Below are 26,241 nucleotides of genomic sequence, written 5' to 3'. Positions count from 1 at the left end.
TCTTGAATCTTAATAACAACTTTATGTTATCCAAGGAATACTCTTCTCTATCAGGGGTGGCAAACATCCCATCTGCAGGCCTAATTAGGCCTCCCAGGCCTCTTCATTTGGCCCTCCAGGCCACTTTGGCCCTACACCTGAAGTCATATATGGGTCAGGGGGTAGCCTGGCTCAGCTGATAGCGTGTTTACAGGCACCACCTATTACCTGATTGGTGCTATATGTAAAGTCCCATTTAAAGTACTGCACAAAACAGTTTTGAAAGGGGAGGATGAGTTCTGACCAGGTCTTCCAGAACCCCCAAACTGCTCAAAACAGGCACTTTCAATCAGCTGATTTGTGGTTAATCAGCTGATTGTCAGATATTCATATTTACATCAGGTGATTGACAAGTGAACAGCTTTGTCTAGCTGTCAAAACTGGCCTGCAAAGGCTAGGGGAGATATAACAACAAACTGGCATGGATGGGGATTTGGGTATGAAGCATAGCTGCCAACTTTTCCCTTTTCTTGTGAGGAATCCTATTCGGAATAGGGGAATTTCCCTTAAAAAAGGGAAAAGTTGACAGCTATGGTATGAAGGTAAAGTGCAATGAAAAAGTAAGCCTTTGCAACAATTTGTAAGAGAAATTCCTAGAAAAAGCCAAAGGAATCTTGCAGAATTCATGGCTATTAGGAGCCCACTTGAAAATACTGCATAGTATTTGAGGTGTGCTTTGACACTGAATGATACCTGTCTGAGGCAGACCCCTAACATATATTCTATTCAGACTTTCCTGTTGGCAGTCATGGAGTCAGATTGGCCTGTGATGTCATCTGGTTCAACTCCCCACCTTGCTCAAGTCAGAATCTGCAATTATTATTCTTATGTTTATTGAAGGAGGACAGAATCCAATGTTGTGGTGGTGAACTTCTGCATATGCAGCAGGACTTCATCTCTCCTCTCCCGTGCAACTCTTGTGGCCATCCAGAGCAGATTTTGAGGGTGGATCGAGGGCTACAGAGGGAAGGAAGGTGAAGTCTCAATACATGAGTAGAAATTAATTCCCCTTGCTCACAAACAATGGCTGCATTCACATGGCAGTTTATTCCATTTTCACATATTTTCCGTGACTGTTAAGTTCTGCATTTTATTTGAGCTTTCACACAATGTAAAAGCCACTTCTGGAGCTACAGTTTAGTGCTCATTTCCACGTTATTTGCTTCCAGGAAAAAAAAAATAATCCATTGGCAAACAATGTGGAAATGAGCACTAAGCCTGAGCTATATTCCCCTATAGTTCCAGAAATGGTTTTTACATCACATGAAAGCTCAAATGTAATGTGGAAATTAACAGTTAGGGAAACATTTAAAAAATAGAATAAACTGCCCTGTGAATGCAGCTAGTGTTGGATATAACCAATAATTTTTTATTCTCTTCTCGCAGAGCTACAATTTCCAGCACCTTAACAAATTCCTGTTCCCAGGATTATTGGGGGGGGCATGCTTTAAATTCATGGTGTGCAATGCAGCCTGACTTCCAAGTAAACATGCATAGTATGGTGCACTATATATTTTTCATCTGGTTAAGATCTGACTTATAAATAAACATGCATTTTACAAGACAATATTTGCTAATGTCAAAGACTATTTTTTAAAATGCCATAAGACTATATTTAATGCCAGAAATCTATCAAGTTTGGTGTCACCTGTGTTGTGCCAACAAGAGGCAAATTTTAAGGAACTCTTTCTCTTTCTCTTTACACATACAGAATGGCAGCAAATCAACTTCTGGGGTGGCGCCATCGGCAATGGCGGACTCCCTCTGAACCGGAGGGACCAGCTCCGCACAAAACGGGTCTTTTCCACTGCGGCGAAGCGGGGACCCTTTTAGAAATCACAGACGGATGAAGCCTGTGACCGTGGGACTCGGCAGGCACCCTTAGCGCCCCCCCAACCCGCAAAGGAACCCACTAACGGGCTCCAAAGCGAGGAGGGGGAAGTGGCGCGGTGCTGTGAGTCAATTGCTTTTTCCGTGGAGCGAAGCCGCATAGCCGTTGCCGGAGAGCGCTGCCTTTTTCCTGGGACAATTTGGCATCTAAAATAATCACCCATGAGTACTTAAACATTGAACAATTGGACTTCAAATAAGAAGTGGCGATTAGAAAGGAATTGGACTTAAAAATTTACCTTAATTTGGTACTGAAACGGGAAGGTCTAAACAGGAAGTCAGCCTTCCGTTTCCTTGTAGTCAGAAGAAAGCAAAGACAACGTAAACTAGAGCTTAGAAAATCACTTTCAAAGGATTGGTTTTCACCATTTAAAATCGTTGAACCCCCCTTCGGTAGCAGGAGAAGAAGGGGGATCTTTTTTGGACTGTTTAAACCTGCAGAAGTGAGTTTAAAGTAAAGTAACTTTCCACCGTCCTGATCCTGGAGCGGGGTGTCAGAATTGACGTTTGAAGCTCATTGACCAGAGACAAATGTTTTTGACAGACAGTTAAAGAAGAGTAACATTGTGATTCCACTGTTTCCTTTTGCATTTTAAAGGAACAAATATTGACAAAATATCTTAAAAAAGAAACTTTGTTGCTATTGTCCTTAAAAGAAAGAACAACCAGAAGTTTTCCCCCTAGAGGGGGACTATGAAACTGTAACTAATTCTAGGGAGCTTGCAGCTGCCACAGATTACAACCGTGGGAAAGGACTTGTGACCTTGCAGAACAATGTTTTCAGAAGCACTGTTGGGTGCTTTCTGTAAAATAAATGCCCTATTGGATCAGTTAAGTCAGAAGACGGATTTGATGACTAATGCGGCCAGAACATTTGAACAGGTAGTGGGAAACTATATGGAGCCCACCCAGGAACTTAAACAGGAGTGTGCCATGACAGAACAGTTGAGAGAAGAGGATGTTGCTGAATCTTGGGCGCCAGAAAGGGAGGAACTTTTGGCCCTGCAGGAAAATGAGCCTTTGGATTTGACAAATGAACTTGGAAAAAAACAGATTTGGAAAGATAAAGTTTGGATTGATTTGGAAACGGGGGGTTGGACTGACCCCCCCCCTATGCAGAGATGTTTGAACTTTCCGAGTCTGGCAATGGGCCGTCAGATGTTTGGAGCTGCGGGGGCTCCCAATTTTGGAGGGAATTTGAAACATGTCTTAAAATACCACATGGAGTCTAGTCTGGACTATGGGAAAGGGGCTGATTTGTTGAAAAGGGTCAAAAACGCTACCAAGCTGGAGTTCCCACGAGTGAAAGGAAAATATGAAGAAGAGTTGCGGAAGGGACATGGAAGAGACTTGAAGGCCTCGGATATAAGATCACCAGGTTAATGTGCCAGACTAATGGGATAAAAAGGACTGACAAACCCGGGACCAGGAGGAAGGGACGCTGGAAGAAGATTGGATTGTTTTCATTTCTTTTTTCTATCATTAGGAATGTTTTATAAAATTGATGAATGTTAGAAAAATGTTGAAATGAAATTACTTGGCTCTTGTAAAAATGTTTAAAGAATTAGGTAAAAAGGTAATGGTTATGAGAAGTTGGTAAAAATAAGATTTAAGTCTTAAGCTTTAAGGTTTTTTATAAGATAAGATGAAAATAGAGTAAGGTAATGTAATGACAGAATACTATGAATTATGGAAAGGATTTGCTGTGATAACTATTAATTAAGATACAAGAAAAGGGAGGAGGAGGAGGTCATAGAAAGAAGGCAATGAAAGTAGAGAATTTGAAAATGATGGTTTTCTTTTTTTTCTTTTTCTTTTTCTGCTTTGTCTTTTTTCTTTGTAATTTTAAAAAATTCTTTTTTCAATAAATATCATTTAAAAAAAACAAACAGAATGGCAGCAAATCAAATCAAGTGAGCTTGCCAGACAGGGAAGAGGTGAAAGAACAGAACAGCATCTGGACCCTATGTACGTGGTTCATATACTTCCAAGGGGAAGCATTTTCCACACTCATTGCAGCTTAGCAAGAAAGAGCAGGGTAGGGGAAGGGAACAACAACAAAAAATCAGGCAGAGAGGGGGGGGGAACAGGGGAGTTCTTTTGTATCTGTGTCCAATATGGTTTCTTTTGATTGTTCATTCTCCATAGTCAAGGGCTCCCCATGGGTTCTCATCTGTTACCCAGGCACAGCCATACCTGCTTGCCTGTGTGAAAGTGGTTCAGCTGTCGGCTCTGGATGAGGCTAACAGATCACATCTATCTCCCGGGCATCTACTGAGCTCACGGGGCTCCAAGGATCAAGCCCCGGACAAGAATACAAAAGCAGGTCTGTATAGAAAAACAGCCAAACTTCTGTATTGTCCATAGTTCATTGTATGGACACTGGAGGTCAAAACTATCCAACATTCTTGCTTTCACAAGATTGGTTGTTTTTTTTTGTGTGTGTGTGTGTGTGTGTGTGTGTGTGTGAATGAGAGAGAGAGAGAGAGAGAATGATTCTTGTTGTACTTTATATGGGTGAAATTACTTAAATATATATAAAATAAACTGTAAGATAACAGCTTACGTAAGATGCAACTTATATTACATGGAAACTGTTCTAAAAGGATGTAATTAAAACATAGGTATAAGAACAATATGTAATTTTAGGTGGCATATGGAGAAAACATTTTTCTGCGATGAAAGAGATTGCTAGAAGCAAAATATGCTGCACTGGCTGAGGACGGACACCAAGGTGCACTAAAAGAAAACTTATTTGAAATGGTAAGAATTAAACTTCAACCACGGAAACAGCACATATTTTTGAAAGTGGTAGGTGGAAAAGAGATGGATAGGGTGACACCTAGTGTGGTTCTTGAAGAACTTAGAAGAAAATATTCAACAAACATAAACAGTGGTAGCCTGCATGTGTCAGCTGCAATAAGATTTTAGGGGACACACACATACATGTAGCACATTTTCTGTTTCAGTTCTTCAGTTAAGACAATAAGCGTGCAATGGTCTAGTTCCCTGTTAATGAAGCTGCCATTTTACTGTTGTTTCTTGATCCTTGGATCACACAGCATTTTATAGAAGTAGCTATTCAGCTAATTAACTTATGATTAACTGGTAAGTCAATTTACTAATGAAATTGGCATGCTCAAAGTAGCAGAGAAAGGAGGTTTGAAGCCTAAGCCTATGCATTATTACTCAGAGGCAAGTCTCATGAGTTGTATAGGATTTTCTTCAAAGACAGTGTGCCTTGGCCTTTTTTTAAAGGTTCAGTTGATTTCTTCTACTTTTCTTGATGGTATGAAGAATTTATTCAGATTTGTTCATTCAATTTTAAAATAAGTTTTAGAGATTCTATGTTCTGAGCCTCCTTTTCTCTTAGTGCTGAAACACCTCTTTATCATGAAGTACAACAGATTCACTACCAATTTCTTTAATTCTTGTTCGTTTCACATTTTTATTTTTATTTTAAATTGTATTACCTCAGATTTTCTTGCCTCTCATTCCTCCCATACACCCCTCCATATTTCTCATTTTAAACATTCTTTTTACCTCAGATTTTCTCAGCTCTCATTCTCTGCACACCTCCATACATGTTTTTCATTTTTAATTAAACAGTTTTACCTCAGATTTTGTCACCTTTCATTTTCATTCTTCCTCCCTCCCTTCCCCCCCTTCTTTTTTCTTCCCACTCTCTTCCATAGAGCTTTTCACTTTCTGAAAATAGCCCAATGAAAAAAGATTTGCTGTCCCATTCGTTCCGCACTGCCCCCATAAAAAGCAGATATTTTCAGGTTGACTGAAAGTTTAACTTAGTTATTTTTTTTATTTTTAAAGAAAATCCAGCGTGACCTGGCACGTGTTGGTGCCCTTGCCACTTAACAAATTACTTGTTTTTTTGACCTAAGTTAAACACTGTGCAAATTTCCCTTGTCCGTGTTTTCATTGTGTGCCCACTTTACTGATAAATAATAAAGAGCTAACTTGTTGGGCTTTTCAAAGCAGGGCATCACTAATTTACACCAGATCACCTCACACCATAATTCTACCAATAATATTCTAGAATGCAAAATGGACTAAAGTAGTCTGCCTCCACTAATGTCAGGAGGAAAATAACAGTTTATGTTAGCTGACGACTGAGCTGTATATGTTCAGTGAGATTCTAAGGCTGGGAGAGAATAGCAATATAATTTCATAACACAATATGGATAATAATACATTCTTAAGTATGCATAGTATTCATATTAAAATAAGAACATGAAACAAAATGCAGAAAGTGCACAGCATCTTTTCTCGAAAGCTCCCAATTTTTTCTATACCACTTTGCAGGCTCAGTATGTAAATCAAAACTCCACTTTTGGGAGTTGTTTAATTTGCAAAGGAGTGGAAGCTAATGAGCCTGTTCTTATGACAGTTTGATGGACACATCATGAGTCTCTTCTCCCCCCCATCCTCCCATTGTGTAGCTGCAGCTTCTTAAAAAGGCCTGTTAAAATACCAACCACACTCCTTTGCATGGGAGCATTAAAGAGTTTCTTTTTATGGATATATGCTCTATTGAATACCCATGGAAGCCCAGAATGCCCTTCATCTCTATAGACATCACCTTACAAAACAATAACTCCTTTTTTAATTTATATACTGATGCCATTTCTCCAGCAAGGTCCTGAATATTGAACTGGTCATGCATGGGATTGCCCCTCTCTGTGAACCCCTTTTTTAGTGTCTCCTTCGTGCCATTTAATTTTCAAAAGCGAGAAATATTGTAGAGTTGTAAATCTTTGGCCTTTCTTTAGCCAGACCATCCAAGTTTATATGAAGTTCTACCTCTCAAAAGTGATTTAAGGATGAGGTCAAGCCAGCCTGCCACACATTTCCTGGCAGGTGGTCAAGCATGGAAAGAGAAGTCTTAGCAGAATTAAGGTGAGTTAAAGTCTCTTGACTGTGAAATAGACATTGTTGCGTGGCATTGTTGCCATTTTTGAGTTTTCCGCGATGCTAAGCTTTTCTGATATTTGTGCACTTAAATAAATGCGTAGGGATAGCTCGGATGGTAGAGCACAAGACTCTTAATTGCAGGCTCATGGGTTCAAGCCCCATGTTGGGTGAAAGTTTCCTGCACTGAAGAGGAGTAGGACTAGATGATCCTCACGGTCCCTTCCAACTCTACAGTTCTGTGATTCTGTGATATATACAGTGCATTTCTCTCCCACAATCATTTCAAACAAAACACATATTGGGTAAAGATAATACATATGTGTATTATCCTTGGGAAGGAAGCTGCATACCCACCAGCCATATAGTTGGTGGGGCACAGCTTCCACCCTAAGCCTCTGCGGGGATCGCTCTCCTCCCGCGTAGGCTTGGAAGCAAGCTGCACGCCCATCAGCCATTTGGTTGACAAGGCTGGCAGGTGTGCAGGAGGGAAAGGGGAGGCCGCCGGCAAAGCTGCGCAGTTCCCCCACTCGCTGGGGCACCCCTGAGAGGCCGGCACTCTGGCGCAATGCACCAGTAAACCCAATAGGAAAGACGGCTCTGCCTTCTTGCCACAGCGGTACTTACTTATCTACTTGCACTGGTATGCTTTTGAACTGCTAGGTTGGCAGAAGCTGGGACAGAGCAACAGGAGCTCACCCCATCATGCAGATTCAAACTGCCAATCTTCCAACTGGCAAGACCAAGAGGCTCAGTGGTTCAAACCACAGCTCCACCCACCAAGTAATCTAAGGAAATGCCTCCTCCATTATAGACCTGCCTGACAGCTAAGGTCAGTTCCAGAGTTTAACTATGAGCTGAATGAAAAAAATACTTTCTTTTGTATGTCCTGAAACTTCCAACATTTATCCTCATTGGGTTCTGATACTATGAGACAGGGAGAAAAACTTCTACCCACTTTCTCCACACCATGCATAATCCTGTGCACCTCTGTCATGTTCCCATTTACTCGCCTTATTTCTAAACTAAAAAGATCCAAATGCTGCAACCTTTCCTCACAGGGCAGTTGCTCTTACCACATGATAATTTTGGTTGCCTTTTTCTCAGCTCTTTTATGCTCTGTTATATAATTTTTGTGGTACAGCAACCTGAACTGAACATAGCACTCCAAGCGCTGCCACACCATACATTTGCACAGTGGCATTATAATAGTATTATTTCCAATATGCATCACTGCACACTTATATTCAATTGCACCTGCCATTTTGCTGCCCATTCTCCCTGTTTTCAGATTCCCTTTGGAGCTCCTCACAATTATTTTTTGTTCTTGCCACCTAGAATAATTTGATGACTCATCTTTAGGTGCCGGTAAGCTGTTTGTTGGCAAAAGCCAAGAACTCCATTCAAACTTTTGTCATTTCTGCACCATTTTTTGAATTTTTATGTGTGTGCTTCTTCTCCTGTCCTGGGATAAGCGTGCATTTGATTCTGTGGTCATTCTGCCAGCATAATGGCAGCGTATCTCTAGACTCGACATTATGTAATGATAGGGTTGCTTGGTTCAGTGCTTAACTTTTGCCAGATCATAATTATTTTTAGGAAACTTGGATCTTCCTCAGAACATCTGTACATGATTGTACATTTGAAGCATGAAAGGAAAGCCTTAGTCATAGATATTCCAACAGTCATATTCAGTTACCCATAAGCTCACAGATAATATACCATGTACATATGCTGTAAGACTGTGTACACACCATACGTTTAAAGCACCTTCCCTTCACCCCAGAGAATCCTGTGAACTGCAATTTACCCCTACTGGGTTACAATTCCCAACACCTTTAACAAACAATAATTCCTAAGATTCTTAAGGGCATACTTTAACTGTGCTTTAGATGTATGGTGTGTACACAAACTAAGTGTGTAAAATACCAGATTATGGCTGATTCTGTGAAACAGACATGCATAAAAAATACTTGCCAACATGACCAAGACTGCTCAAGGCCTAATTCCACGCCCTCCTTTTTTTCTAAGTACTTAATTAATAGGCTGTCAACAACATGTATTTCTGTCACACTAAGAGTTAGCAGCCCCTTCTGTACTCAGTGGACATAATCAATGTGCCTGAATACTTTGTGGCAATTCTTGTTGACTCCATCAATTATCAGTATTCTATCCCAGTCCTTTCCATCAAAATCACTTCAAAGACTCAATATAGATTGATTCACACATGACCATTACCAAAACTGTCTTCTAGGATCTGGGGGAGGGGAGAAAAGGAGCCAGATTCTTGTCTTACGTTTCTTTGAACCCACTGTTGTCTGTCTACATGTATTTACTTTGCATGGCCTATGGCTGAACCATGGAAATTAAAAAACAAACTGCTATTCAGCAAGTCATGTCAAAGGTGACCGCTATGCTAGAAAGTTGACTGTGGGACAAACATTTGCTCTGATTAGAAGGCCTCTTCTGCAGCGTTGCTGTCTCCACAGTTACATACCTGTCTGCAGAAGCCTTTAGTTTATCTTGTCTATGTGGGAAGTCCTAGACGATGCCATCAATCTGAAAGATGAGAGGGATGCTCCCTTGACACCTAAACAAAGACTATAGCGCTGTAAGAAAGAACCCCAGCTCCATGCTGAACAGAGTTCTTTTGAACTGCACGATGTTCACACACAAAGGCTGCGTACACATTGCCATTCGCTCCGGCCCCAGTGCGCTCCCACCGCTGGTGTTTCAAGCCATGTACACATGACATTAGTCACAATCCATATCTAACCTGTGATTTCGTGAGAAATACTTCTGCTGTGTTTCCCCTGAAACCAATTTTCATCTGATTTGAGAACAGAAGCCACATTCACTTTGCAGTTACACCGAGGTGTACACACTGAGACAGCCGTTATACATGTGTGGGTGACAGTGCACACGCAGACCACAGCTTCACAAACAAGAATCCAGGGCATCACAGAAACCAAACAGATTATGTGCATTGGGGGAAGACATCGGCATCCCCTTTCTGATCCGTGCAAATGTGACTTGAAATGTAGTAGGGGAAAACAACCTTGCTGCATTTTCAGATGTTAATGTGTACATAACCAACGTGTTAGGACAGTTGCCATGGCTTTGTGTTGTGCAAAATGAAGGATGTCTCATGAATGAACCGAAGAGGTTTATCAAACACACATTAAAGGGCAAAACATGCTGTTTGTATTATGTACACACAGAAAGATAGATAGCCAGCACCTTTCATGAGGAACCCTATATTTTCAGAAGGATCAGTTTATGAGAGGAAATAGCATCTCTTCCTTTCTCTTTCACAAGCTTTGGCCTCTAGAGAATATTGTCCCAAGTCCAAACAAGGAATGGGACAAACACCTATCAAGGAAAGCCTTCAAAATATACATAGTGTCAAAGCTTGGGGGGGGGGGTTGAACAAACGTTTATTGGTTTTTAAACAAATACAAATACAGTACAATAACCATTAAACACTTATCTAGCAGTACAGCTAATGGTGTGTGTTTTATCTGTTGTCTCTAGACATACACTTCCAGTCAGAGTTAATGTAGTGCAATAATGTCATGTGGTATCAAAGACATCCATGAACTTGGAAATGAGGGAATCTCATCTGTAGGATGTAAAATACCACACCTTGTCCATTGTGTTTCTCCCATTGTACTGGTGCCTTGAAGTTCCCAAGGAAGCAGCAATAGAGGATGTGTGAGTGATTTGCAGAACCTCTTTGCATGCCTTGTGAGATGCTACAAAGGCAAACTTGTGTATCTTTCCTCTGGGGAACTCATGTCTCCGTCTCGCTTCACATGATAATCAGAAGCATAAAAAGACAATGCGTAATTCACATATCACATGGCTCTTTTGAGCTTCCTTGCAACATGCAACACTCTCGTATGTCTGCTTTGGGATTGCGTTTATTAATTATGTTGAAGAGCCTCAAAACTTACTGAAGTTACTGTCTGGATTTGTAGCAACATATCTTACAAACCTAGGGAAGATGGATCTCTCTACATAAGTACCTTCTCCTGCCTCCCTCCACCCACTGCACACACCAATCTTCTCAATTGCTGCCTTTTCCTTCTACCCCCATATTCAGGCTACTTTGTCAATTCTTTCCTTTTTTACCACCTGCTTTTTCCTCTCCATATGTCTCACTACTTGCAGGTGAAGTATGTTCTTGGCAGCTCCTATGCCACCCTGATAACTGCCATGAAAAAGTGTGCCATTCTTTCTGAGGCTTTTTATTATTATTTAGTTGGTGACCAACTAACCATATATTCATGCTGTTGAATGGAAGGTTTTGTAAGATCACGCATGCTGAACCAGTGCACCCATAATCCACACGCCACATGAGGAGAGTCCTGAATTCTGGGCTGATTGCTGCTATTCCAGATGGACTAGCAGGACAAGGGTAGATGATCCATCTCAGCTACCGCCTCACTAAAGCTCCCATGCTAGCTGGTCATGTTCCTACAGGTACCCTTTCCTCGTGTCCTATTTAGCACTATATTTGCTGGGGGAATCTGCCATCTGGATACAGCCTTAGTTCTGCCAACACATGATACATGAGAGCCATTGGAGTGTGCTGGGTAGAGTGTTGAGATGGGATGAGAAAAACCCAAATCCCTTTGCAGTTGTAAAGCTTTATTGGATAGCCCTGGGTAAGTCACTATCTCCAAGCTTAACTTACAAGGTTGCCTTATGAGGCTAAACTGCTATTCTGAGTTTCTCAGAGGAAGGGTAGGATACAACGGCAACAAATAAATAACATGGAGGAAGCAGATGGTCACATAACAATATGCTCTAAGGAATGCAAACTACATGGCATCAGATGGAACAATGTAAGCTGAAGTGAAGACAGGGCCTAAGCTTTTATACTAATCAAACAGTAGGAAGAATCAAAAAAAGTGAGAACATATTTAACTATCTTGTAGATGCTGTACTGCTTCACCTCCTCTTCCCTCGAATATATTTGCATTTCCCCAACACAAGAAAATTGCAATGCAACATGCTGCAATTTATTAGAGAGCACTATGTTTTCTCTCCTTCATATGTCCTCTGAAAACCACGGCTTCGGTTGCTAAGAGTTATGTACTTTTCATAATACAGAGTGTTTTTGCGTTTTAGACATGCAGGGTTTCATCACTTGCTTGTCTTTAGCTTTGGGAACAAAAATAAGTTCCAGGAGATCTGTCATATGATTAGAGCAGCCCAATCAGAACACGCAGAAAGGGAAGTAGTTGCCAAAAGAGCAGATGTGTCCAAAGTCTGTACCCGTTAATTTCGTGACCTACTAAAATCACTCGGAGATTTATACTGCTAATTACTGACTTTGTTTCTGATTTAATCACCCTTTGCTTCACCTTTCTAAAAATGTGAACAGAGAGAACTTCCTGCAAAAATATCACATTATGAAAAGCCTTCATCTTTAAGATAAAAGTAATGCAAACTGCATCATTACTAAAAAGAAAAGAGAAAAGAGGAGCATTTTAAATGACTATTTGGAAATAGCAGTAAAAGCTTTTATTGGTTATTTATAATGGCTCGTGCAATTCAAAATGAAGGGTTTTTTTTAAAAGGTAATTATAAAAGTGAGCTTTAGAAAATAAATACGGATTTTTAAAAAAATAAAAATAATAAGCAGAACATGGTCCAAATTTAGCCAGAACTGACTAAAGCAGTAATGGGAATTGGGTTGGATCCAGACTTAGCAAACCCATTGAAATCAATAGGACTTAGGTTAGCCATGACAACTCTACTCCCAAGTATAAGTATGTCTGGATTAAACCAAGGTGTCCTAGCATTCTTAACCATACCTGAAGAAAATCCCATAGAAAGGCAATTCTGGTGATATATCAGTTAAGGTTTATTGCACTGAAATCGGATATGAATGAAAGTATGTGTTTAAAGGAATGAAAAGCTGTTACATTGGTACCCTAAAGTTACCAGTGGTCAAAGTGTGCTCAGGTACAGAAGAGACATGGCACTAGGGATTGCCTTCCAGAAACATCGCTGTATGTGTCAGAAAACACCTCTGCATAAAGATGGGACAGCAGCATTAAGCTAGATCCATTCCACTGGGGCTTTACTACTCCTTCAGTTTTTGCCAAGGAAAAATAAAGTTGGAAAAATGAGCTTTGAAAAGGAATAAAAGAAAATAATAGATAATTCAGAACAACAAGTCAATAATGATTTTGTGTGGATGATACGTAAAAAGTGAGTGTCCGAAGAGTGGTAATCTCAGAGTAAACAGTTAGTGTGGAAGCGTCCTACATGTCCTGTCTTGATCCCAGCGAGGAGCCCATGGAGTATGTAAAAATAGAATTTCTGGTCTTACATTCTTATGAGACAAGGATGTGAGACAAGTTGATAGCCCCAGTACCAAGGAGAGCTCCTAGTGAGCAACTTGTTCTAAGAGTAGCTGGGGCCTGACTAAAGTCTTGAGGTCATGCTCACCCCTCTCATTTTCTGTCTGTTCCTTGAGAAGGGGAAGACCTTAAAGTGGTAAGCCTCTTGCCTGGATCTAGAGCTGCTACTCTCTGAGGATTCCCAGCAGGTTCATTTCCAGCACTGATGGGTGAACAGCAGGGGCTGCTGCTGACATGGATAGGATTTATTATGCAGGGTTTAGACTCTGAGGATACAAGTTCCAAAGGTCCTGCTTTATGGATCCCTGGACCACCAATATGGCTTTGGCTCAGGTTCTGAATCAGGCCTGGTCATGATTCTAGGGTCCTGGTTGTCCACCAAACCTCTGCTTCTGCTGCCGTTGATCCTATAGGTCTGGGTGTCTCTCTCCTTCAAGTTGGACTCCAAGCCTAGGCTGCTGCTCTGGGTAGAGGTCTTGTCACCACATCTCTTCCCTCTTTGTCATGGCTACACTGCAGGAGCAATTGGTAGTGTTTGCCCTGATTCCTTCCTCAAATGAAGATATGGAATGAAGACACACCCAGTTTAAACACTTGAGAAGCCAGAGGTATGGAACTGGCAGCCTGGAATGTTGAAATAGTGATGGTATTTTATTTTTTTTTGATGGTGGTTATTTTTGATGTGGATGAGCAAATATTTTTTGCCATATTTATATGGTATGCTTTCTAACGGAACTGCTGCAAACAGTAAGTGTTGAATACCATGCCCATACATGAACAGGCAAGTAAAAGCACATTATTAATTAATTAATTGCATTCTTTCTTCCAAGGATCCCAAACTGGTATACATGGTTCTCCTCCTCCCCATTTCATCCCCACAACAATCCTGTGAGGTAGGTTAGGCTAAGAGATGGTGACTGGTCCAAGGTCACCAATTAATCAACCTTTAACATAGACAGATAAAAACCCAAAGAAAGGGTTATGGAGTCTTTGTGCTGGATTTGATTACCCCTCTGAGGATTATTATTTTTTTCTGGGCAGAATTCACCGGGAGGATCATTTCAACTGCAGTATGCTGCAAAAAGATTGAAGTTTGGAGCTATTTTAAATAAGAATAATTTTTGACAAGTTTATGAATCATCTACAACACTTTCCTCCCCGCTCTTGATGTAGGACTTTGTATTCAAAATACAAAATTATATTGGTCCACAATGATCTAAAGCAGGGGTAGAAGAGTCCGCGGTCCTCCAGATGTTGCTGGACTCCAGTATCCATCATCCTTGATAATTCACCATGTCAGCTGGGGTTAATGGGAGTCAGCCTCACCTTCCTGTGGAGGGCCACAGATCCCCATATCTTTTGTAAAGCCTCTAATCTGGCCTATAATGGAGATATCCAAGGTTGTTTTCACCTGAGATATTAAAAAATACCTTAAAGGCTCTCTCTCATAGTATTCATGCCATGTTAATATGGGATAAACCACAGAAGCAGAAACTGAATGCACATTCCCAACACTGTATGATTTACATTCACATTATAAATGCATTTAAGAAAAACCTGACTGGTGGCTTAAATATGAAAATGCCCTAAATCTTCTAAACTAAATGCTCCTAACCGGTTAGATAAAAATATGCTGCTTTAATGAGTTGTATTATTATTTGCACTGATTTGCCAATAATGAGCCAAAGGTAAGATTCAAAATAAAAGCATATATCAATACTAACACATTTCAAAATCTCTTATTTCCCCAATCCAGGGAAAATTGCTGTCAAGGCCTTAATTCTGTATGAAAGGAATGATGTTGCATTTCAGATCTAAGATTTCCGACAAGGCAGACAATGAGCTTTCTGAAAGGCGAGAGCTTTGGCTTGTTTCTTTTTTATAAACTCACAAACATGGTCAGACATAGCTTTCCTTTCAGCCAATTAAGCTGTTTTAAAGCAAACTGGTCAAACAGTGACATCATAGTGGGGGGCCATGGAGTCAATTGGATGATATAGAAGGCAGAACATTTAAATGGTGACTTCTACCATTGTTTCCCCTGTCTGAAGCTTTTCTCCTTGGCCAATGCTGCCCGAGTGACCCTATACAATTGGGGAATTCAAAGCCACTGACCTCAAGAGATGCCATTAAGAAGGCAACTGCAGAATAAAATTTCATGGTTGGGAGCCAAACGTACTGTCTCCTTCCACATCTTGATGTTGACAATATTTAATCTGTATGCCTTCTTCCCATCACAGACTTAAAATAGATAAATGCAATAGATAACACAGAGGTTCATATATTTCTGTAAATAACCGTGCCCATATGTGCATTAGGGTAACACTGACCTTAGCAAAGTCTGTAAATACTACCATTTCACAGCACAATGGTATTGCCTTTTAGAGAACGACAGTGAATAATTGCAAGTGGTGATTTTCAGCATACTAGTGCAGATTATGGACTCTTTCCCTGGCATATATTTCATATGACATCCATTGTCTTCTCCAGCTGCTGGATATAAAATTGGTGAGTTTCAACATCTGTCTAATGACCATACAGTTTCCCATGTGCAAAGAATAGGCAAATTCAAAACATTCTGTTAATAATTGGGGACACTGGGGGAAATGTTCTCTTTGCCATTTCTTAATGAGGACATCAAAACCTGTATTCAGCCAGCAAGTAGATAAAAAAATAGAACCTTGGGAAACCTAAGACTGTGGCAATTGTTCTATTTGGGGGGGGGGAGCCCATATTAGTCAAGATATATTTTAAGGCTTGTTTTTGTGTGTGGAAACCTATTAAAACTCAGAAACTAAGTCAAGGTAGCATTGCTAAAGTGTCTGAATTTTGTTCTGTATCGTGAGATAATGCCACAGTACTTCAAACTTCAGCACGAATGGCCTTAGAGCCATATTCCTGATTACTTCATAGGTCAAATGTGGCTTAAGCAAATGCAAGGATGTCCTCATTTTTTCAGCCTTGCAGAATGTGTCACAATGTCAGGTAGGTGTACTATTCTCTCCTGACACTGCTTCCACCAAATGTACAAAACCAATTGCAAAAAAATAAGTGGAAAATGGAGATAAAACAGATAGGGGGATTTTAGGCTTTGCTTGGATATCTGGTTGATCCTTGTGCAAACGAGATGGGTCATTGGTTTGATCCAGTAGGCTCTTCTTAAGTTCATATGAAGCAAGCGGTCTGCTCTGATGTAGCCCTATAAGCCTTCCTTTATGCCAAAAACAGCTTTATTGATAAAATTCTCAATACATCAAGTATGACTGGATCAGAGAGAGACATTCTTTGGGGGCTTTCTTTTAAAGACTTTCTAGTGACTTGTCTCTAAGAAACTCAAGAGAGTCCTAATTGAGTTACCCTATTTTATCCTTATAACAATCCTGAGCAGAGATCAGGCCAGGCCTGTGCAGGGGAGGGGCGACAGCAGGGTACAGTGGCGTAGCGTGGGTTGTCAGCACCCGGGGCAAGGCAAGTAATTTGCGCCCCCTAACCCATGGATTTGCGCACCCTAACCCTAACCCCCAGATGTTGCGCCCGGTGCGGCCGGCCCCCCCTGCACCCCCCACACTACGCCACTGGCAGGGTACACTTGCCATGGGCCGTGGAGGGCTAAGCCAAGCTGAGGGGGCCTGCCAGGGACCAGCTGCTTTTCTGTTTGAGCTTATAACTTTATTCTAAAAAGACTCCCACCCTGGGCTTCAGGCAAGCTCTGCAGGGACCTGGGTCAGGCTGAGAGATACTGACTCAGCTAAGGCACCCATCCCTTAAGCTTGATGGCTAAGCAGCAGTTTGATCCAAGACATCCCCAGCTCACATCCAAAAGAATATTCATTGCACTATGGTGGCTACTGCGTTAAAGATGTTGGAAATGTGGACCAGAATCCCAACCGGGTATCATACAGATGAAGGATGGGCAATGTGGTACCCTTCAGATGTTGCTGGACTACAAGACCTGCAATCCCTGACGTTTGGCTATGCTGTCTATGCTGATAGGTGCTGGAGTCCAACAACACATGGAGGGAACTATGTCCCCACTTAAACCTACCTGAACCTGAAAGCCCCTTTCTGAACGCCACCTCTGAAGGAGGTGCAGAGAGAGAAGTCCAGAGCTGCAGTGGAGGTCCAAAGGCCAGAAACAAGTGAATCATAGAATCATAGAGTTGGAATAGACCACAAGGGCCACCGAGTCCAACCCCCTGCCAAGCAGGAAACACCATCAGAGCACTCCTGACATATGGTTGTCAAGCCTCTGCTTAAAGACCTCCAAAGCAGGAGACTCCACCACACTCCTTGGCAGCAAATTCCACTGTCGAACAGCTCTTACTGTCAGGAAGTTCTTCCTAATGTTTAGGTGGAATCTTCTTTCTTGTAGTTTGGATCCATTGCTCCGTGTCCGCTTCTCTGGAGCAGCAGAAAACAACCTTTCTCCCTCCTCTATATGACATCCTTTTATATATTTGAACATGGCTATCATATCACCCCTTAGCCTCCTCTTCTCCAGGCTAAACATGCCCAGCTCCCTTAGCCGTTCCTCATAAGGCATCATTTATGGAGGCATAAGTCTATGGAATGCTCTCTCCATGGAGGCCCATCTGGTCCCAACTTTGTCATCATTTTGGCACCCAGCAATTCTTTTTTATGGATATTTTGGCATCATCAATTATTGGATATTTATATTTTTGTTGTGTCTTTAATACGCTTAGGTATTTTTGTTATTGTATTTTTAAAATTCAAGGGCTTTCGGAATTAATTCAAATACAGATCCTGTAATGCAAGCATGAGGCCCTTGCTTGCTCATAGGCAACTCTTTAGCCTTCATTGCCAGACTTTAACTTGGCTCGAAGACTTTTGGTCAAAGTCAGTATAGAAACTGCCTTGTAAGCCCTGTACCAACTCTCAGATTGCCTTGGGCAGCAACCAGGAACATAGGAAGCTGGCTTACACTGAGTCTATGGATCTGTCTAGATCAGCATTGCCTGCAGAGTCGGGAAGTAACTCTCTGGGATTCCAAGCAGGGGGCCTTCCCTGTCCTACCTGGAGATGCTGAGGACTGAAACTTGAGTCTTCTGCATGAAAAGCTTGTGTGCTAACAATGAACTATGACACTTCTTTCTAAAAGCAAATCATACTCACAAGCAATTGTTTCAATGCCCTCCATCCTTCTGAAAGCAACACACTCCAGAGACATACAAATTGGAGTGGCTGTTACAATTCCAGCATGATGCTGAAGACAGACCATAGTTTTTAGCTGAGTAGAAAATGGTGTTATAGAGGTATCATTCCCCATAGAGGATATCCATTTCTTTTGTCCAGCTGTCATCTCTGATCATGCAGGTCTTCAGGTTTTTAAGCACCACACACACACACACACACACACACACACACACACACTGTTTCCCAGTAGTGATAGTGGAATAATTATATGAAGACCATGATATCTCTCACATGTCACCCCCTATAATCTCTATACAGCCTGATAGGGAGAGATTGGATGTGGCAACTCTTCATCAATTTGTTAGGCTTTGTTTTCGTGTATCTGTTACTGTTTCCTGGCTACTTGCTCCTGTTCCTGTGTAGACGCATGTTAAACATGATGACTTGCTGTATAGAAGCCATGTGTTGTCATAATGTAACATCATTAAACAAAGTGTTTAGAGCAGTTTTTAGCTGAGCCAGAACATGAACAACAAAACCCGCCAATTACACTGTCATTTTCGGTAGTTGTTAAGGTTTCAAATGTCTCCAACTTTCTCTGGTAGGCCATATTGAGCATGTCAGAGTGAACATCTGAGATAGCGATTTGCTAGGCAGTGTGCTATTCTGCCCCCTCCTCTTTTTTTAATATCAGAGAAGAAAGAGTTCTTTATAATAATTTGGCTCAAATGTCTACACACATTGCTCCAGCGTCTGTAGCAGCATGTGTTTCTAGGATTGTTCTGGAAGAGAAAATGCAGAAACAGCAGGGAGCAGAAGATAAACAGGCAATTCGTGACTCATTAAAACCAGCACTGGTAGCCAACATTGTGGAGTGTGTGAAGGCCCCAGATCCAGCTCGCCTATAAACTTTTCTTTACCAGCTGGACTTAGCATCTGTCAGAGTTTGGAAGGAGAGATAATCTGGTACAAATGATTTCAGTGTGTCGCATTTATTAACCTGCCACCTTACATAACACTGCTACTGATTGGGAACTCGGGGAACGGGTTTGAACAATGACACAGCTTATTGTTTAAATGTTACAACTTTTGCTGTTAAAGACGCAACCCCCCCACACACTTTTTTTTCTTTTTGTAAAATAAATAAATGGCCACTCAGACAACTGAAAAATTATGACAGAACTGACTCGAATCACTGCAGCACTGAGAAATGGATGTGCCAGAATGTTATTCCAATCTGATTTTTTAAAAATAAAAAAATCTCCCCTCTGTTATCTACATCCACAAATAAACAGAATTTTTTTTAAGCTAGTTGGCGCATTAACTGCTAGACATAACCCTGAACAAAACAAATACCACACTGAGAATTCTAGTACTTAATTCCACCCCCAGTGACTGTTCTTCCTATTTGATGCAATTTAGTTGGCAAACGCTCTGATTCTAAATAGCAGGGGCTGCAAGCCTATACATGGAGAGAATCTCATTGAACTCAGTAGGTCTTTCTTCTGAATAAATATGCATAGGATTAATCTGGAAAAGTAGCAGTCACAAATATTTCACATATATCACAGACAGCAATATCCAGCCATGTCCTCTAACCCTCCAGAACAGATTTTGGGGTGTGCAAGAAGGGGACAGCAGGGGGGACAGAAAGGGAAGGGAAGCCCATTGGGCAGACATTACTGGGCATCCCATTGTACAAGCCAAAGTTCGCTCCATGTCACTCATAATATTTTGCAACAGACTTGGAGGTAAAAAAGTGGCTCCAGAGAAGGAACTATATTGTAAATAGGCTCAATAAACATGCTTTGGTGCATCTGTAATCTTCCTCCCATTTTCTTTGTAGGGATGCATACTGCATCTTCATTTCCCTTCTCCTTAAGTTGTGCAACCACAAACAACATTTTTATGTAAATGTGCATTTTGCAGCTGAATTTAAAGCAACATTCCCATTTTAAGGGGGCCAGCTTGCTTTGCCTTTAGGTTCAACTAGAAAGCAGTTGGGTAAAATGTGTGTTTACTCAGAAGTAACCCCAACTAAAACCAGTGACATTTACTCCTTGGTAAATTTGCATCTAATCGCAGCTTTACTTGGAGACTGCAAAAGAGGAAATCTACAACAGATAGCAACATAAATGTCAGCATAGGCATTGCCATCTAAATGCACATTTTCCAGAAGCTGCTTGACAGACAATTTGCAAAGCAGTGTGCATTTGTTCCTGTTCCAGATCAGTTGCCAGCAATTTCAAATTAATGGGGATGTTTATTCTTTATCACAAAATGTGCACATATTAACTTATAAAATATGGATAAGATGTTTTCCTGTAGCAAAATGCAGATTTGCCATTTAAAAATAAAGAAAAACTGCAGAGACTTTGGGAAGTGGGAGGGCGGGGGGTGAGTATGGGGGGAAGCAGGCAAAGGAATATCTCACATTTCATAATGGTTAGCCTATTATTTGTAGTTTTGAAACCTTATTGGTCCCCAATCTAATCTTTTCTGAGTATAAAAACATTAACATATGGTTTAACGCAGCACAGGGCTGGAAAGTCCATATCCCAAAAGCGCATTGTATGCAGGGTGACATTCACACTAAATATCATCCCTCAGGGTCTGTACTCCATTTTACCTGGGATTGGAGAGCCATGAAATCCCTGGAAAAGTTGTTCATGAGTCTGAACCAAATGGTGCGCAGTGTACTGAGATAGTAACAGTGTATGCTTCTGCCAAAGGTTGTGGCTCAAATGTCTCTCTAAGTAACATTAAAAATCTGCTGCTTCATGCCTATGAATTTCAATATTTATAGTGTTCAATAAAATGGTCCACTGTCAGAGAGAGATGTGCCACTGTGCACTCTCTGAGCAGATGGGCTGCAATATGGCACATTTACATGGACCAGCTGTGGAGTGCAGAAATGAATGCTGGTCATAGGCAAGGTACAGGCGCCACATCTGGAATGCTAACAGACTGGCCTCAGCATCCATTGTAAAGTTTCCTGGAGCAGGATGCGCTCTGATTTAAAGCTGCTCACCAGTGTACCTTAAACTGCATCAAGAGTCCTCATTAACACAAGAGACTGAAGTGAGGTTTAGGGCCTGGAACTTCTCTGTTGGGCATCTGTTAGAGCACGAGAATGGTACTCTGTAGCCTATTGTAGAAACACCCCAGGGAGAAATTCTTTCGTGTACAGTTCTGTGTTCTAAATTTAACTTCTCTTTTGCTTTCTCCCATATATGACAGAGGAGTCAATGCGAACGGATAATAGCAGACGGCACCTCCCCCAGCCCATTTGCTTGATGGAACTGTTTGTTTTTTAACCCAGTGAAACATTAAATAATGCCTGACACACAACAATAACAAATGCTTTTCACTGGATTTTTACGGTTAGTACTTTCTGAAACCTAACGCTCTTAAGTGCATTCCTCATAATACGTGAATGCAGTCTGAATGCGTCTGCTGCCTTCTATATCCTCAGTGGAAAGCTGCCGGCAACTGAAACTCCCTTATGACCATGTTTGTGTTGTTCACATGTGTCTGTCACATTCACAAGTGAGTTGTGCATTTAAAACACCCACATTTCCAGAATAATCAAATAAAGAGGAGATTTGGACATGCAAGGTTAAGACAAGGAGCTTTCTAGAGGAGAGAGACCACAATTTTTAATAAAGCATTTCTTTTCTTGCAACAGTTTTGTTGGTTTTTAAACTACAGTGGTACCTTGGGTTACAGACGCTTCAGGTTACAGATGCTTCAGGTTACAAACTCCACTAACCCAGAAATAGGACCTTGGGTTAAGAACTTTGCTTCAGGATGAGAACAGAAATTGTGCATCGACGGCGCAGCAGCAGCAGCAGCGGGGGGGGGGGGCTATTAGCTAAAGTGGTACCTCAGGTTAAGAGCAGTTTCAGGTTAAGAACGGACCTCCAGAATGAATTAAGTTCTCAACCTGATGTACCACTGTACAGCAGAACATCTAATGGTGTTTGTTCTATCCATTGACCTGAGACATAAGTTTACACATTCAGTGATGAGATCTATTACTTAGCATAACCTCTCCACTGAGAAGATTGAGCAGCTGGTAATAAAGCCTTTAATCAAAGTTGTACTTTGAGTGGGATAAGCACCTGCATGAAATTTTAGCATGATGCACAGATCCTAAGTATATCACACGTCACCCAAAGTACGACTTTAAAACTAGCTCTGGCGGGTCAAAAGAGACATGACACAATTCGGCATTCAAGTCCAGACTCAATCTCCCAAATTTTTAGAACTATAAAACAGTTGCTGAAGTTTCTCTTACTATTTGTGTTAGTGACACAGAGGAAGGAAAGAGCATTCCCCACTCTCTGCTCTGTGAACGTGCACACACACACAATTGTGTTACCTGATTTGAAGTTTCTCTTAGATCTACCGGGCTAAGGTGCAGGTGCCTGTATAGTGCCTGATTTCTGCGGACCGTTTGGGTCTCTCCCAGGAGAGACGTGTGGCTCAGGCATGCTGCAGGCCCCGCGGTGAGTGCCGTCTGGCATTTTGTCACCCCCTCAGTGATGACACCGGGGGCGACCCACACCCACTGTACCCCCTTCCTCCCCCCCTGCCCATCCATATCTTATCAGAAACAGCTTCTGAAAGCTTCTCAAGCACCATGCATATCTTCTGCTCTGACTCATCAGAGCTGCTTTTCAATACATTAAAAAACCCTACTGTCTATGTGCATGTATGACAGCCATCATTTCTACTGTGGCCTTTTATTCTACTTTTTCAGATATACTGAGGTAACCCAATATACTCTCCATATTCCGTAACATCTTCAGAGGAGACATACCTACATATATTACATCTAGTTCTCCATCTAGTACAGATAACAAAAGGAAAAGAGTGTATTTAAAATTACTGTCAGTCAGCATGGAATGAAATCATCTTAGGAGCTTCTCAACCTTTCTCTCTTTATTGCTCGTCAGATGTGACAAAGGCAGCCTTTAGCCTCACAAATGCCTGTAATGTCTTGTCTATCAAACAAGCAGTGCTGCACTTCAGAGTTGTGTGGCCTGACATGTGCTTGATATGGACAGCAGAACGCATAAGCTTTCCCATCTTGGAGGATAAATTTGAGCCTATTGCTTCTGACAAAAAAAACCACCCCATCATGTATATTTATGATCTGCTAAGAGAATGTATGTATTTGCAGTCGGAGTTGTGTTTATGCAGAATCTTTTGCCATGGGTTAGTCAATATTTCACAAGGAAATTCATCGCTGTTTGCAGATAAATAAACTGTAAACTCTCCTTATGACTAATACTGCTAATTTCTGAGCTGGCATTTGTGAGCCTGCACATCTGCTGACATCTGTAGAAGCAAAAACTGGAGCATACATGTGTTTTCATTTCTGCATTAAAGCAACTATATATCTTGAATTTACCTGGGTAGTTTACCTGGGTAGGTAAACTGTTACTCAAGACTGGTTCACTCCACCAGTAACTGTTACAGGGCTGGTCCAAAATATTTTGACATCTGAGGTGGACAAGATGGCAACTTCCCCTCTCACCCCCACTCCATTTACAAAAGCGGGTAAGACAGGCAGCTTAATCTTACTTTAACACTGGCAAAGGATAGTGTCCTCCGGCGAGCAATTGATCCTAAGACAAAACCTTTCAGCACAAAAAAGATCTGTCTACTCCCCACTCCCACTGGTGTTCCCTACCATCTGAAATTCAAAGGCCTGCTGCTCCAATATTCTAGCCAGGTTGCATCTAGGGGAGCATGACTGGGCATGAAGCTTCTAGGGCACCGCAACTATGGCATCCAATGGAAGGCAAGAACTGGGAGTGGGGGCAGATTTGGGTATTGCACATGCGCAACTGAAATTTGAGACACCAAGGTCTGCTACTGCCTCTAGTAGCTTTGTGTAGTCCTGTCCTCCATGTTGTCCTTTTAAAGCCCTTTAAGTTGGTGTGGGTAGAAATGCATGTGCTCCCTGCACTTGTTAAGCTGGGTGCCCCACCAAATGATTTCTTAGATGTGTGTATGACCTATCGCACATTCATCACCACAGTGAAAACTTTGTCATCTTTTCAGAGGGGACAGTTCACATATTTTGGTTGAGAGCTACCATATACTGAGTAACCAAGAGATGAGAGATCGAGCTATGCCCTTGGGTGAGTAAACCAGCCCTCAGGCTCATCATTCCAACCCCACACTCTGCGGCACTGCCTTGTCCTACATATTTGAAAACAGATTTTGGGCAGGGCTGGGGGTAGCACCTGACACTGAATTCTTTCACGCTTCTCATATCACAAGTTATCTCTGTGTGCAACTCAACCTGCCCTGATATGCCTTAAGAAGTGAGACAGTACTTTGGTGCTGAAGTCTCCTAAAGGCAGCCAGTACAGTCTCATATGCATATAAATTCATGCCACTCTTTGGATTTATCTTAGAAACAGAAATGAATAATATATACACAATGATAAACACTCACTTGGGGGAATCTAAACAGGCTATCAGCCGTGCTGCTGAACTCTGCTTAATATCTATCAAGCTACCTTCTTACTGACCTGGGACATTTTGTAAAGCAGTAAAACTGTCACCAACCAGTAAAATGAGAAACAGGGTGGGTTGCGGGGGGGGGGAGCGTGGGAGATGGGGACATTTGCATTAGACTTCATCCTATGAAGACCAAACATTAAAATGCTATTTGGTAACTTAGTAATAGAGAAGAATGGCAAGGCCGTAGTCTTTCTTCTTTTTTTAAGTCCAGCTCTTTTAAGTGTCTCCTTAAGAGAGCTCGGTAGGGTGTGTCAATATTGCTCCCCATGGCAATCATATGGTTTGCCTATGCAGACGCTGAATTGTTTTGTGGATGTGAAATATTGTGTGTTACCCTGTGAGCAGTGGAGCCAGCAGATCTGGAGGCTGTTGTTGAGACTGACAGTTACATTGTGCCCATGAATAGTGCAAAGGCAGAATCAAAAACTCAAGTGGACCCAGACAGAATGTCCTGACCTTTAAGAAAAAAGCTGATTGGTTATGGTATATAAGCTCTCTTCATCTTTCAACATAATCCATTACACCTATCTTAGCAAACACTAGTAATTTATGAGGATGCATAGATATGTTTCTCATAGATATTTTACACATTCATCAGTGAGGGGGAAGTCTATGTATCATATAATATCTTGCGTATAATTATTTTAAATGTTTTATATTCACATCATTTCATTTCTTGCACATACTTACACATTCTTATGATAGCATTCTAGCTCACTTGGAATGTGAAGCAGCAAGTTGCAACCCTTGAATAATAAATTTGCAGCATACTGACCCAACTAAACATTTATAAAGGACAAGAAGAAGAAAAGAAAGGGGAGAAAAAAGATATAGCCAAACACACTTTAACCACTGCAGAAAAATAACCATGCCAAGCCAGATAACAGCCATCAGCATTAGTATTATTACTTTATCTCTTTGTATGATTTTGTCTGATCTAGATTAATGAAGCATTTGCTGCAATCACTATATGTCACGCATCTTTAATGAGTTTTCTAAGACGTTTCTAAAAATTACTATTTGTTCAGTTTATAGAAAATATATGTAGCATGATCAAAAGAGAAAAATAGTTTAATTTGCAATAACATTGTTATTATTATGTTATGCTGAATGGATCGGACTTGTCATAGGTTACTGAATGTACAGTAAATTAATATCACAACAATGATTATTGCCATTATCATCACACGATTATAATACTGATAATGGTTACAATAATAATAATAGAGCTTTTTTTTAAAAAAAGTAACTGTTTAACCAAAATGTAATTTGTTGAAAGGAGGAATGATTTAGCATGGAGAAAGTCTTTTAT

At 41.1% G+C, this 26,241-nt stretch overlaps 1 long non-coding RNA gene across 1 annotated transcript in view; it reads right to left on the bottom strand.

Annotated features, from left to right (window-relative positions):
• Positions 1-791: 791 nt before the first annotated feature.
• Positions 792-26,241, bottom strand: part of LOC308583704 — a 137,755-nt gene continuing 112,305 nt past the window's right edge. The window contains exon 3 of the long non-coding RNA XR_014006363.1: positions 792-996. This is a non-coding gene — a long non-coding RNA (uncharacterized lncRNA). The remainder of the gene's footprint in view (positions 997-26,241) is intronic.

Source organism: Podarcis bocagei, assembly GCF_964188305.1.
Source record: "Podarcis bocagei genome assembly, chromosome: 3".
In the NCBI taxonomy this organism is placed as follows: Eukaryota; Metazoa; Chordata; class Lepidosauria; order Squamata; family Lacertidae; genus Podarcis; species Podarcis bocagei.
The sequence above is the reverse complement of the archived record's forward strand: the minus strand, read 5'-3'. Positions and strand labels throughout refer to the sequence as shown.